Genomic DNA, 15,000 nt, shown 5'->3' on the forward strand with positions numbered 1-15,000 from the left:
AATCAACAGTGACAAAAGCAGTGACAGCTGATGACAACAGTAACAACAAGAACGAAAACAGCGGCGACAACAGTAACAATAGTAACAGTGGTGACAAGAACAACAGTGACAACAGCAGCAGTGACAACAACAGCAGTGACAACAACAACAATGAAAACAACAACAGTGACAACAACAACAGTGACAACAACAACAGTGACAACAGCAGCAGTGACAACAACAACAGTGACAACAACAACAGTGACAACAGCAGCAGTGACAACAACAGCAGTGACAACAACAACAATGAAAACAACAACAGTGACAACAACAACAGTGACAACAACAACAGTGACAACAACAACAGTGACAACAGCAGCAGTGACAACAACAACAGTGACAACAACAACAGTGACAACAACAACAGTGACAACAACAACAGTGACAACAACAACAGTGACAACAACAGCAGTGACAACAACAACAGTGACAACAACAACAGTGACAACAACAACAGTGACAACAACAACAGTGACAACAACAACAGTGACAACAGCAGCAGTGACAACAACAACAGTGACAACAACAACAGTGACAACAACAGCAGTAACAACAACAGTGACAACAATCACTGCAGTTTAGGTTGTTCCGAACTTGTCTAGTTCACGTTTATTTCTTCATTTATTTACCTCCTTGGTTAGTAAATATTTTTCCCGTCCTCTCTGCCTCTTCCCTTGTTAATTCTTCCTTCTGTCCTCCCTCCTTACTACTCCTTCCTTCCTTCCTTCCCCCTCACACCCTCCTTCCTTCTTACCCTTGTTCATCCCCCGCTATTTCTCTCTCCCTTCCTCCTATTCTTTCCATCCCTCCCCTATTCTTTTCACCCTCCCTCTACTCCCCTCCTTCCATTCCTCATCCTCCCTCCCTCCCTCCCTCCCTCCCTCCCTCCCTCCCATCTTTCCTTTCAAACTCCCTCCAACTCCATATCATATCCTCTTACTCTTCCTCTCTACTTTTTACTCTCTTCTTTCTCCTCTTTCTTTCTTACTCTCTACATTCTAGTCTCTTTTTCTTACTCTCTACTTTCTCTTCTCTCCTTCTTTCTCCTCTTTACCTTTCCCGTCCCTCTTACCCTATTCTCCATCCTTCTCATTTTCCTTCACACTCTCCTTCTCCCTACCTTCTCCATCCTCTCCAGTACCCATCACACTCCTTTCCACCCCCCTCCTCCCACCATCCCCCCTCGTAACTCTATCCCCCTCCTCCCTCCTTCCCCCTCCTCCCTCCATCTCCCTCCTCCCTCCATCCGCCCTCCTCCCTCCATCCCCCTCCTCCTCCATCGCCCTCCGCCCTCCATCCGCCCTCCTCCCTCCATCCCCCTCCTCCTCCATCTCCCTCCTCCCTCCATCCCCTCCTCCCTCCATCCCCCTCCTCTCTCCATCCCCCTCCTCCCTCCCTCCCCCTCCTCCCTCTATCCCCTCCTCCCTCCATCACCTCCTCCCTCCGTCCCCCTCCTCCCTCCATCTCCCTCCTCCCACCATCCCCCTCCTCCCTCCATCCCTCCTTCTCCCTCTACCCCCTCCTCCCTCCATCCCCATTCTCCATCCATCCCTCCTCCTCCCTCCACCCCCTCCTCCCTCTATCCCCCTCCTCCCTCCATCCCCCTCCTCCCTCCATCCCCCTCCTCCCTCCATCTCCCTCCTCCCACCATCCCCCTCCTCCCTCCATCCCCTCCTCCCACCATCCCCCTCCTCTCTCCATCCCCCTCCTCCCTCCTTCTCCCTCCTCCCTCCATCCCCCTCCTCCCACCATCCCCCTCCTCCCTACACCCCCTCCTCCCTCCACCCCTCCTCCCACCATCCCCCTCCTCACACCATCCCTCTCCTCCCTCCTTCCCCCTCCTCCCACCATCCCCCTCCTCCCTACACCCCCTCCTCCCTCCACCCCCTTCCTCCCACCATCCCCCTCCTCCCTCCATCCCCTCATCCCTCCATCCCCCCTCCTCCCTCCATCCCTCCTCCTCCCTCCACCCCCTCCTCCCTCCATCCCCATCCTCCATCTATCCCTCCTCCTCCCTCCACCCCCTCCTCCCTCTATCCCCTCCTCCCTCCATCCCCCTCCTCCCTCCATCCCCCTCCTCCCTCCTCCCACCATCCCCCTCCTCCCTCCATCCCCCTCCTCCCACCATCCCCCTCCTCCCTCCATCCCCCTCCTCCCACCATCCCCTCCTCCTACCATCCCCCTCCTCCCACCATCCCCCTCCTCCCTCCATCCCCCTCCTCCCACCGTCCCCTCCTCCTACCATCCCCCTCCTCCCACCATCCCCTCCTCCTACCACCATCCCCCTCCTCCCTCCATCCCCCTCCTCCCACCATCCCCTCCTCCTACCATCCCCCTCCTCCCACCATTCCCCCTCCATCCCCCTCCTCCCACCGTCATCCCCCTCCTCCCACCATCCCCCTCCTCCTCCCTCTCATCCCCCTCCTCCCACCATCCCCCTTCTCCCACCATCCCCCTCCTCCCTCCACCCCCTCCTCCCTCCATCCCCATCCTTCATCCATCACTCCTCCTCCCACCATCTCCCCCTCCCACCATCTCCCTCCATCCCCCTCCTCCCTCCATCACTCGTCCCTCCATCACTCCACTCCTGCGAGAGATAAAGCCCTGATAAGCACTCAGCTCACTACTTGTTTTGCTTGGAGCCAATACGATCGCGTTTAGATAAGGGAATTAGATCACCCTCCGAGGAGGATTCCAAGGCTTATAGCAATAGGATTAAGTCCCTTCTTGAGGAGCCCCGACTCCCTCGTGCTGACGACTGGTTACACTGCTTCCCTCTGACTACCAAACTCTGAAGGGAAGAGGAATGTTCACGGGGGTGGAATATTCTGGAGCCTGACGATCAGGAGGGAGTAGGGAGGGGGTAGGGGGAGAGGAGGGGATGGGTAGGGTGTAAAACTGTTGGATTAGGTGGAGGGAGGAAGGGTGGGAGGGAGGGAGGGAGGGAGGGGTGTGGGAATGGTGGTGGGAGTGTGTTGAAGGTAGGTTGGGGGAGTGAGGGCAAGACAGTGGTTTAAATGAGTGTTGTTGATGTCGTTGATGCTGCTGTTGCTGTTGATGTTGTTGTTGATGCTGCTGCTGTTGTTTTATCTGGAGTTTATCTGGAGAGAGTTCCGGGGGTCAACGCCCCCGCGGCCCGGTCTGTGACCAGGCCTCCTTAGGTCAGTGTCCCAGGATGCGACCCACACCAGTCGACTAACACCCAGGTACCCATTTTACTGATGGGGAACATAGACAACAGGTGGAAAGAAACACGTCCAATGTTTCTACTCTGGCTGGGAATCGAACCCAGGCCCTCACCGTGTGAAGCGAGAGCGTTAACCACCAGGCCACCAGAGCCCTGTTGATGTTGATGTTGATGTTGTTGTTGATGTTGTTATTGCTGTTGTTGACGATGTTGTTGTAATCAATATATCCTCACTATAGGTATAATATATCTCACTGGTGGCACACTATATCTCGATGGTGGCACAATATATCTCCCCAGCGTCATAATATATCTCGTTAGAGGCATAATATATCCTCACTGGTGGCACATTATATCTCGCCGACGGTACAACCCATCTCGCCGGAGGCAAAACATATCCTCAGCAGCGGCACGAAACGTTCTTCTTCGTTCTTCCTGTACTTTCTTTCGCCCAAAAATGTGTCACTCCTCGGTCCTCCAGAAGCAGTGTTACAACATCGACTACCCTGCATACCATATAAAAGGGACCAGGAGGCACAGACCCCACAAGACAAACAATAGTAGCTACGACAACCCAACTCCAGGTGATTTTTTAGTGGCAGGAAACGGAAAAAGAAAATGGAAGGAAATAACAAAAATAGTCCACCACCTCGGAGCCTTGTTGGACTGGAGGCGCAGACAGTGGCCACCCATGGCCCTCCAGAATTACAACTACTGATGCCAATAACAAAATCTCCCCAACCATGTCTGAGGATCTCACTTTCAAGGATCACAACAGTGCCACGATCGCACGTGCAAAGAAAATGATAGGATGGATAATGAGAACTTTCAAAACGAGAGATGCCAAGCCCATGATGATCCTTTTCAAATCACTTGTTCTCTCTAGGCTGGAATACTGCTGTACGTTAACATCTCCATTCAAAGCAGGTGAAATCGCAGATCTAGAGAGTGTACAGAGATCCTTTACTGCACGTATAAGTTCTGTCAAGCACCTTAACTACTGGGAACGCTTGGAAGCACTTGACTTATACTCGTTGGAACGCAGGAGGGAGAGATATATCATAATCTACACTTGGAAAATCTTGGAAGGAATGGTCCCAAATCTGCACACAGAAATCACTCCCTACGAAAGTAAAAGACTGGGCAGGCGATGCAAAATGCCGCCAATAAAAAGTAGGGGCGCCATTGGTACACTAAGAGAAAACACCATAAGTGTCCGGGGCCCAAAACTGTTCAACAGCCTCCCATCAAGCATTAGGGGAATTGCCAATAAACCCCTGGCTGCCTTCAAGAGAGAGCTGGACAGATACCTAAAGTCAGTGCCGGATCAGCAGGGCTGTGGCTCGTACGTCGGACTGCGTGCGGCCAGCAGTAACAGCCTAGTTGATCAGGCCCTGATCCATCGGGAGGCCTGGTCATGGACCGGGCCGCGGGGGCGTTGATCCCCGGAATAACCTCCAGGTAACCTCCAGGTAACAAACACAGAATACAACCTCGTTCATATTTGCTAATATACAGGGGCTTAAGCCATCCACCAAAAACAAAATACCTTTTATCAATGGACTTCTAGAGGAGTCTAATGCAATGTTTGCAGCCTTCACAGAGACTCACACAAAAGATCACTTTGACAGTGAAATATGGATAAGTGGTTACAACCTTTATAGATGCGACAGAATGAACAGGCAACAAGGGGGGTTGGCCTGTATGTCAAAGAGTCCCTCATCTGCACAGAGTTGCTGAACACCACAAATGAGGTAGCTGAAGTTCTATCAATAAAGATCGAGAACCAAAACCTAGTCATCGTGATTGTATATAAGCCACCAGATGCAACCTCACAACAGTTCAAGGAACAGCTACTGAAAATTGATTACTGTCTGGAAAACCTTCCAGCTCCATCCCCAAACATCTTACTGCTTGGTGATTTCAACCTAAGACATACAAAATGGAAGAATGTAGCAAATAATGTTATAGCTGAAACAATCCTCGTAGGTAGCGCAGATGAAAGGTCTCACACACATGAGCTACTAATCCTCTGCGGAAAACACACCTTAAGCCAGCAGATAGTGGAGCCAACAAGATTAGAAAACACACTTGACCTTATCTTCACAAATAATGAGGACCTCATAAGAGACATAAGAATATCAAAAACAACTAATTCCGATCGCAACCTAATCGAAGTCCAGACGTACATGCATAGGGGTCCTGATCAGCAGAATGCATGTACCTGTGAAGGTGTCTTCACAAAATACAACTTCAACAACAAGAACATCAACTGGGACCACGTAAGCCATGTCCTAAACGAAACATGTTGGGAAGATATCTTAAATGACATGGATCCTTGAAAGGATCAACTTCCTGGCAGCTGAAGCATGTTCTAGGCATATTCCCCTAAGAAAGAAGAAGAGCAGGAGTAAACTGGAGAGAGAAAGACACTCCCTCTACAGAAGACGACTAAGAGTCACTGAGCTCCTCAGAAGTGCTAGAATATCTGATACACGAAAGAAGGCGCTGACCAGGGAAGTGGAAACTATCGAACTTAAGTTAAATGACTCTTACAGGAACCAGGAGAGACAGAAGGAACTTAAAGCTATTAGTGAAATTGAAAGAAATTCAAAATATTTCTTTTCATATGCCAAAAACAAGGCAAATACCACATCTAGTATCGGGCCCTTACTCAGACAGGATGGGACTTACACAGATGACAACAAGGAAATGAGTGAAATATTGAAATCCCAGTACGACTCTGTGTTTAGTGAACCACTAATCAGTCTGAGGATCGGCGACCCAAATTATTTCTTCATGAATGAGCCTCAAAACTCCATAAATGTAAGCCAGATTTCCGACATTACCCTAACTCCGATTAGATTTCGAAAAAGCCATTGACAACATGCCCATGCACTCAGCCCAGGGCCCAGACTAGTGGAACTCTGTTTTCATTAAAAACTGCAAGAAACCCCCCTCGCGTGCCCTAAGTACACTATGGAGGAGGAGCTTGGACATGGGTGAAATTCCACAGTCACTTAAAACAACGGATATAGCCCCACTCCATAAAGGTGGCAGCAAAGCATTAGCTAAGAACTATAGACCAATAGCTCTGACGTCCCATATCATAAAAATCTTTGAAAGAGTGCTAAGAAGCAGGATTGCAAATCACCTGGATTCCCAAAATATGCACAATCCAGGGCAACATGGTTTCAGGGCAGGTCGCTCCTGCCTCTCACAACTACTGGATCACTATGATATGACCTTGGATGCACTGGAAGAAAATCAGAATGCAGATGTAAGATACACAGACTTTGCAAAAGCATTTGACAAATGCGATCATGGCGTAATAGCCCAAAAATACGTGCCAAAAGAATAACTGGGAAAGTGGGGAGATGGATCTTCAACTTCCTAACAAATCAAACACAAAGATTAGTGGTCAACAGAGTTATCGGAGGCTGCCATAGTGAAGAGCTCTGTTCCACAAGGCACAGTACTCGCCCCCATCTTATTCCTCATCCTCATATCAGACATAGACAGAGATATACATCACAGCACCGTATCATCCTTTGCGGATGATACTAGGATCTGCATGAGGCTGTCATCTGCTGAGGACGCGGTTAACCTCCAAGAAGATATTAACAAAGTTTTCCAGTGGGCAACGGTAGACAATATGATGTTCAATGAGGACAAATTCCAACTACTCCGTTATGGAAAACTGGGGAGATAATAACTCGAACAGAGTATACTACTGACTCTGGCCATACAATAGAGCGGAAAAATAATGTAAGGGACCTGGGAGTAGTAATGTCTGAGGATCTCACTTTCAAGGATCACAAAAGTGCCACGATCGCAAGTGCAAAGAAAATGATAGGATGGATAATGAGAACGTTCAAAACGAGAGATGCCAAGCCCATGATGATCATTTTCAAATCACTTATTCTCTCTAGGCTGGAATACTGCTGTACATTAACATCTCCATTCAAAGCAGGTGAAATCGCAGATCTAGAGAGTGTACAGAGATCCTTTACTGCACGTATAAGTTCTGTCAAGCACCTTAACTACTGGGAACGCTTGGAAGCACTTGACTTGTACTCGTTGGAACGCAGGAGGGAGAGATATATCATAATCTGCACTTGGAAAATCCTGGGAGGAATGGTCCCAAATCTGCACGCACAAATCACTCCCTACGAAAGTAAAAGACTGGGCAGGCGATGCAAAATGCCCCCAATTAAAAGTAGGGGCGCCATTGGTACACTAAGGGAAAAAACCATAAGTGTCCGGGGCCCAAGACTGTTCAACAGCTTCCCATCAAGCATTAGGGGAATTACCAATAAACCCCTGGCTGCCTTCAAGAGAGAGCTGGACAGATACCTAAAGTCAGTGCCGGATCAGCGGGGCTGTGGCTAGTACGTTGGACTGCGTGCGGCCAGCAGTAACAGCCTAGTTGATCAGGCCCTGATCCATCGGGAGGCCTAGTCATGGACCGGGCCGCGGGGGCGTTGATCCCCGGAATAACCTCCAGGTAAACCTCCAGGTAAGTGTAAGCTTGAGAGACGCCTCCATTAAGCTGAACACCAAAGCTTTGTTCAGCTACGTTTAAAACATTCATGGAGGATCACCCATTTCCACGTAGCCCCAGACAATTTAATTCATAATACAAGCCTGAATTAAAGCGTTAACCGGGTTGTAAAGCCTCCACAAACAGCTCCTCTTTTTCTTTCTCTCTCTCTCCCTTTCTCTCTCTCTCTCTCTCTCTCTCTCTCTCTCTCTCTCTCTCGAAAAGAATATGAGATGTATCTTATAGTCTCTGAGGATGAGGGCTATTGTTCTCTGGAGGTGGGTTGGGACGGTATACGCCTCTCTCTTCCTGTATTGATTGGATAATGGGATAATATGTGGGTGTATCTTTGTCTAGTAAATCTTATTTTGGTGCTGCCAAGGTGTGCCATTTTTAGTATGCCATTATATATATATATATATATATATATATATATATATATATATATATATATATATATATATATATATATATATATATATATATATATATATATATATACATACATATATATTTATATATATCATTGTGCCCACGAACGAGTGGTATTGATCAATAACAAGACTGCGACTAGCCAAGGACTCTAACCCACTTTGGTCTGCCTCAGAGTCATCCACACCATCGTATGTCTTTGGGTAGAGAGTACAACATCCAATTCCGCTGGACGCCCTACTATTAAGGATTGTATGGTCCCGTGGATTAAGGAGTCATGAGTTTTCGCCCACCATGAGGCAGGCTAAAGATGCATGGGTTCGAGCCCTTGGCTAGTCGCAGCGTTGTTATATATATATATATATATATATATATATATATATATATATATATATATATATATATATATATATATATATATATATATATATATATATATATATATATATATATATATGTATATATATATATATATATATATATATATATATATATATATATATATATATATATATATATATATATATATATATATATATATATATATATATATATATATATATATATATATATATATATATATATATATATGCAATAAGATCACAGTAAACAGGTGATTTCAAAATATGCAAAACAACCACTCTGAAAGAATAGAGAAATTCCAAGCGCTTTCGTGAGTAGTCACGAAAGCGCTTGGAATTTCTCTATTCTTTCAGAGTTGTTGTTTTGCATATATATATATATATATATATATATATATATATATATATATATATATATATATATATATATATATATATATATATATATATATATATATATATATATATATATATATATATATATATATATATATATATATATATATATGCATATGTTGTGCCGAATAGGTAAAACTGGTCAATTAGCAAGAATTAATTTAAAATTAAGTCCTTTCTAAAATTTTCTCTTTTACGTATAAAGATATATTTTTTCATTTATGTTAATGTAAATATTAATAATTTTGTACCAAAAGAACCTTAGAAAACTTACCTAACCTTCTTATAACAAGCGGAATTTAATTTAGCCTAATCCAACTAAATATATTTTAGATATGTTTACAATAATTTAATAATAAACAAACACGATGAAATATTTTTTTTTCGTTAGGTTCAGAATGATTTTTTCCGAAATTATTGCATACACAAATTATCGCTTGCTTTATTCGGCAAGAAGAGTTGATATTTAAGCTAAAATCGCAAGTTTTACCTATTCAGCACGACATATATACGTTTGTGTGTGCTTGCTGTATACACATGATCTGAATGGATGACTGACTGATGGTCAGGTTGGTTGACTGTTAGTCTAGCTTACCTTACTAATAGGTATTAGTATGTCACCAATAAAGACACAGCATCAACAACACGGCCACTTGATACTGGAGTTCCGCAGGGAAGAGTCCTTGGTCCCCTGCTCTTCCTCATATACATCAATGATCTTCCAAACGTATCCCAACACCTGAAACACATTCTCTTTGCTGACGACACGACTTATGTCATCTCTCACCCTAATCTTGCCACCCTCAACACCAATGTTAACGAGGAGCTGATCAAAATATCGACTTGGATGACAGCCAATAAACTTACGCTTAACACTGACAAAACCTACTATATTATGTTTGGTAGCAGAGCAGGAGATGCACAAATTAACATTAAGATCGACAACACTCTAATTACCAGACATAATGAGGGCAAATTCCTAGGCCTATACCTTGACAACAACCTGAATTTCAGCACCCATATCCAACACATAACCAAAAAAGTATTCAAAACGGTTGGGATCCTCTCGAAGATACGATACTACGTGCCGCAAAATGCCCTTCTCACACTATACCACTCACTTATTTATCCATACCTCACCTATGCTATTTGTGCTTGGGGATCAACTGCAGCAACACACCTAAAGCCAATAATAACCCAACAAAAAGCTGCAGTAAGAATAATCACCAAATCCCATCCCTGGCAACACCCCCCCCCCACTCTTCATAGATCTAAACTTACTCCTTGTTCAGTACATCCACACTTACTACTGTCCAATCTACATCTACAGGACCTTAAACTCCAATATCAACCTTGACCTAAAGCGCTTTCTTGATAGTTGTCACAGAACCCACAGGCATAACACCAGACACAAACATCTCTACGACATTCCCCGTGTCCGACTAAACCTTTACAAAAATTCAGTGTATGTCAAAGGCCCTAAAATCTAGAACACCCTACCTGAGAACTCTAGAACTGCAGACACATTCATCATCTACAAAACTACCATTAGAAAACATCTTATCTCCCTGATACACCCCGTCAACTAACTACACGAATACCACCTGGTGGTTCACACTTACACTCACTCACCCATTTGACCATAAACAGAATTATTAATCTCAATCTTAAAATAATGAATCCTGTGATACTCCAATACTGAAACTATGTACTGTGCCAAAACAAAAGCATTCACATTGCTAAACTCACAAACTAGTATTTAGTCACTTAGCCATAATACCAACTTACCTCATAATTTGTAATATTTTAAAATTAAGAATTAAACTAAGTCTGCCCGAAATGCCTAGCCATGCTAGGTGTTCTAGTGGTACACTCTGTAATCATTATTTTACTACATGTAAACCACACAATAACCAAATTCTGTAAACTCAGCATTGTAATCCTTATAGAGAATAAACTTTGAATTTGAATTTGAATTTGACTGTTGGTATGACTGGAAGACTGATGGTCTGTCTATCTGACAGATTTTCTGGATGGTTCACTGAAGGTCTGGGACTCTGGATGGCTGACTTACTGGTGGTCTAGATGACTGACTGATAATTTTTGGCTGACTGATGGTCTCTGGCTGACTGATGGTCTGGTTGACTGGATGAATAGTTGACCGACTGGTCAGCTAATTGACACGGAAAGGGAAAAGGAAGAGGACAACGAGGGAGAGGAGGAAAATGACAACGGCAACGAGGGAGAGAAGAAGAATAGTACAGTGTTGTTTGGGGTTATCAGATCAAAGAGGCATCGGGATACTGCTTGAGTGCCTGAGTGCCTGAGTGCCTGAGTGCCTGAGTGCCTGAGTGCCTGAGTGAAAGAGAGAGTGAGGGAAGATGTGTGAGAGTGAGGGGAAGATGTCAGCGATTGAGCGAGAGATGGAACGAAGGAGTGGGTGCATAAGCGAGTGAGAAAGTGAGCAATTGAGTACGTGAGCGACTGAGTGAGCAAATGTGTGGGTAAGGGCGAGAGTGAGTGTACCAAGAAATAAGTAAATCAGCTAGTGAATGAACGAATGAGTGAACGAGAGAGTGATTGAGTGAAACAGCGAGTGAACTAAGACTCTGTACTCAGCAGGGTGGCGTGCATCACCCTATCTGCACTCAGCAGGGTGGCATGCATCACCCTATCTGCACTCAACAGGGTGGCGTGCATCACCATACCTGCACTCAGCAGGGTGGCATGCATCACCCTATCTGCACTCAGCAGGGTGGCATGCATCACCCTATCTGCACTCAACAGGGTGGCGTGCATCACCCTACCTGCACTCAGCAGGGTGGCGTGCATCACCCTACCTGCACTCAGCACGGTGGCGTGCATCACCCTACCTGCACTCAGCATGGTGGCGTGCATCACCGTACCTGCACTCAGCAGGGTGGCGTGCATCACCCTACCTGCACTCAGCATGGTGGCGTGAATCACCCTACGAACACTCAGCAGGGTGGCGTGCATCACACAATCTGCACTCAGCAGAGTGGCGTGCATCACTCTATCTGCACTCAGCTGGGAGGCGTGCATCACCCTACCTGCACTCAGCAGGGATGCGTGTATCACCCTATCTGCACTCAGCAGGGTGGCCTGCATCACCCTACCTGCACTCAGCAGGGTGGCGTGAATCACCCTACCTGCACTCAGCAGGGTGGCCTGCATCACCCTACCTGCACTCAGAAGAGTGGTCTGCATCACCCTACCTGCACTCAGCAGGGTGGCGTGCATCACCCTACCTGCACTCAGCAGGGTGGCGTGCATCACCCTACCTGCACTCAGCAGGGTGGCGTGCATCACCCTACCTACACTCAGCAGGGTGGCGTGCATCACCCTACATGCACTCAGCAGGGTGACGTGCATCACCCTACCTGCACTCAGCCGGGTGGCGTGCATCACCCTAAATACACTCAGCAGGGTGGCGTGCATCAACCTACCTGCACTCAGCAGGGTGGCGTGCATCACCCTACCTGCACTCAGCACGGTGGCGTGCATCACCCTACCTGCACTCAGCACGGTGGCGTGCATCACCCTACCTGCACTCAGCAGGGTGGCGTGCATCACCCTAAATGCACTCAGCAGGGTGGCGTGCATCACCCTACCTGCACTCAGAAGGGTGGCGTGCATCACCCTACCTGCACTCAGCAGGGTGGCCTGCATCACCCTACCTGCACTCAGCAGGGTGGCGTGCATCACCCTACCTGCACTCAGCAGGGTGGCCTGCATCACCCTACCTGCACTCAGCAGGGTGGCCTGCATCACCCTACCTGCACTCAGCAGGGTGGCGTGCATCACCCTACCTGCACTCAGCAGGGTGGCGTGCATCACCCTACCTGCACTCAGCAGGGTGGCGTGCATCACCCTACCTGCACTCAGCAGGGTGGCCTGCATCACCCTACCTGCACTCAGCAGGGTGGCGTGCATCACCCTACCTACACTCAGCAGGGTGGTCTACATCACCCTACCTGCACTCAGCAGGGTGGCCTGCATCACCCTACCTGCACTCAGCAGGGTGGCCTGCATCACCCTACCTGCACTCAGCAGGGTGGCCTGCATCACCCTACCTGCACTCAGCAGGGTGGCCTGCATCACCCTACCTGCACTCAGCAGGGTGGCGTGCATCACCCTACCTGCACTCAGCAGGGTGGCGTGCATCACCCTACCTGCACTCAGCAGGGTGGCGTGCATCACCCTACCTGCACTCAGCAGGGTGGCGTGCATCACCCTACCTGCACTCAGCAGGGTGGCGTGCATCACCTTACCTGCACTCAGCAGGGTAGCCTGCATCACCCTACCTGCACTCAGCAGGGTGGCGTGCATCACCCTACCTACACTCAGCAGGGTGGTCTGCATCACCCTACCTGCACTCAGCAGGGTGGCCTGCATCACCCTACCTGCACTCAGCAGGGTGGCCTGCATCACCCTACCTGCACTCAGCAGGGTGGCCTGCATCACCCTACCTGCACTCAGCAGGGTGGCGTGCATCACCCTACCTGCACTCAGCAGGGTGGCGTGCATCACCCTACCTGCACTCAGCAGGGTGGCGTGCATCACCCTACCTGCACTCAGCAGGGTGGCGTGCATCACCCTACCTGCACTCAGAAGAGTGGTCTGCATCACCCTACCTGCACTCAGCAGGGTGGCGTGCATCACCCTACCTGCACTCAGCAGGGTGGCGTGCATCACCCTATCTGCACTCAGCAGGGTGGCGTGCATCACCCTACCTACACTCAGCAGGGTGGCGTGCATCACCCTATCTGCACTCAGCAGGGTGGCGTGCATCACCCTACCTGCACTCAGCCGGGTGGCGTGCATCACCCTACCTACACTCAGCAGGGTGGCGTGCATCAACCTACCTGCACTCAGCAGGGTGGCGTGCATCACCCTACCTGCACTCAGCACGGTGGCGTGCATCACCCTACCTGCACTCAGCACGGTGGCGTGCATCACCCTACCTGCACTCAGCAGGGTGGCGTGCATCACCCTACATGCACTCAGCAGGGTGGCGTGCATCACCCTACCTGCACTCAGCAGGGTGGCGTGCATCACCCTACCTGCACTCAGCAGGGTGGCCTGCATCACCCTACTTGCACTCAGCAGGGTGGCGTGCATCACCCTACCTGCACTCAGCAGGGTGGCCTGCATCACCCTACCTGCACTCAGCAGGGTGGCCTGCATCACCCTACCTGCACTCAGCAGGGTGGCGTGCATCACCCTACCTGCACTCAGCAGGGTGGCGTGCATCACCCTACCTGCACTCAGCAGGGTGGCGTGCATCACCCTACCTGCACTCAGCAGGGTGGCCTGCATCACCCTACCTGCACTCAGCAGGGTGGCGTGCATCACCCTACCTACACTCAGCAGGGTGGTCTACATCACCCTACCTGCACTCAGCAGGGTGGCCTGCATCACCCTACCTGCACTCAGCAGGGTGGCCTGCATCACCCTACCTGCACTCAGCAGGGTGGCCTGCATCACCCTACCTGCACTCAGCAGGGTGGCCTGCATCACCCTACCTGCACTCAGCAGGGTGGCGTGCATCACCCTACCTGCACTCAGCAGGGTGGCGTGCATCACCCTACCTGCACTCAGCAGGGTGGCGTGCATCACCCTACCTGCACTCAGCAGGGTGGCGTGCATCACCCTACCTGCACTCAGCAGGGTGGCGTGCATCACCCTACCTGCACTCAGCAGGGTAGCCTGCATCACCCTACCTGCACTCAGCAGGGTGGCGTGCATCACCCTACCTACACTCAGCAGGGTGGTCTGCATCACCCTACCTGCACTCAGCAGGGTGGCCTGCATCACCCTACCTGCACTCAGCAGGGTGGCCTGCATCACCCTACCTGCACTCAGCAGGGTGGCCTGCATCACCCTACCTGCACTCAGCAGGGTGGCGTGCATCACCCTACCTGCACTCAGCAGGGTGGCGTGCATCACCCTACCTGCACTCAGCAGGGTGGCGTGCATCACCCTACCTGCACTCAGCAGGGTGGCGTGCATCACCCTAC

This window comes from Cherax quadricarinatus, chromosome 15 (assembly GCF_038502225.1).
Source record: "Cherax quadricarinatus isolate ZL_2023a chromosome 15, ASM3850222v1, whole genome shotgun sequence".
Taxonomy (NCBI): domain Eukaryota; kingdom Metazoa; phylum Arthropoda; class Malacostraca; order Decapoda; family Parastacidae; genus Cherax; species Cherax quadricarinatus.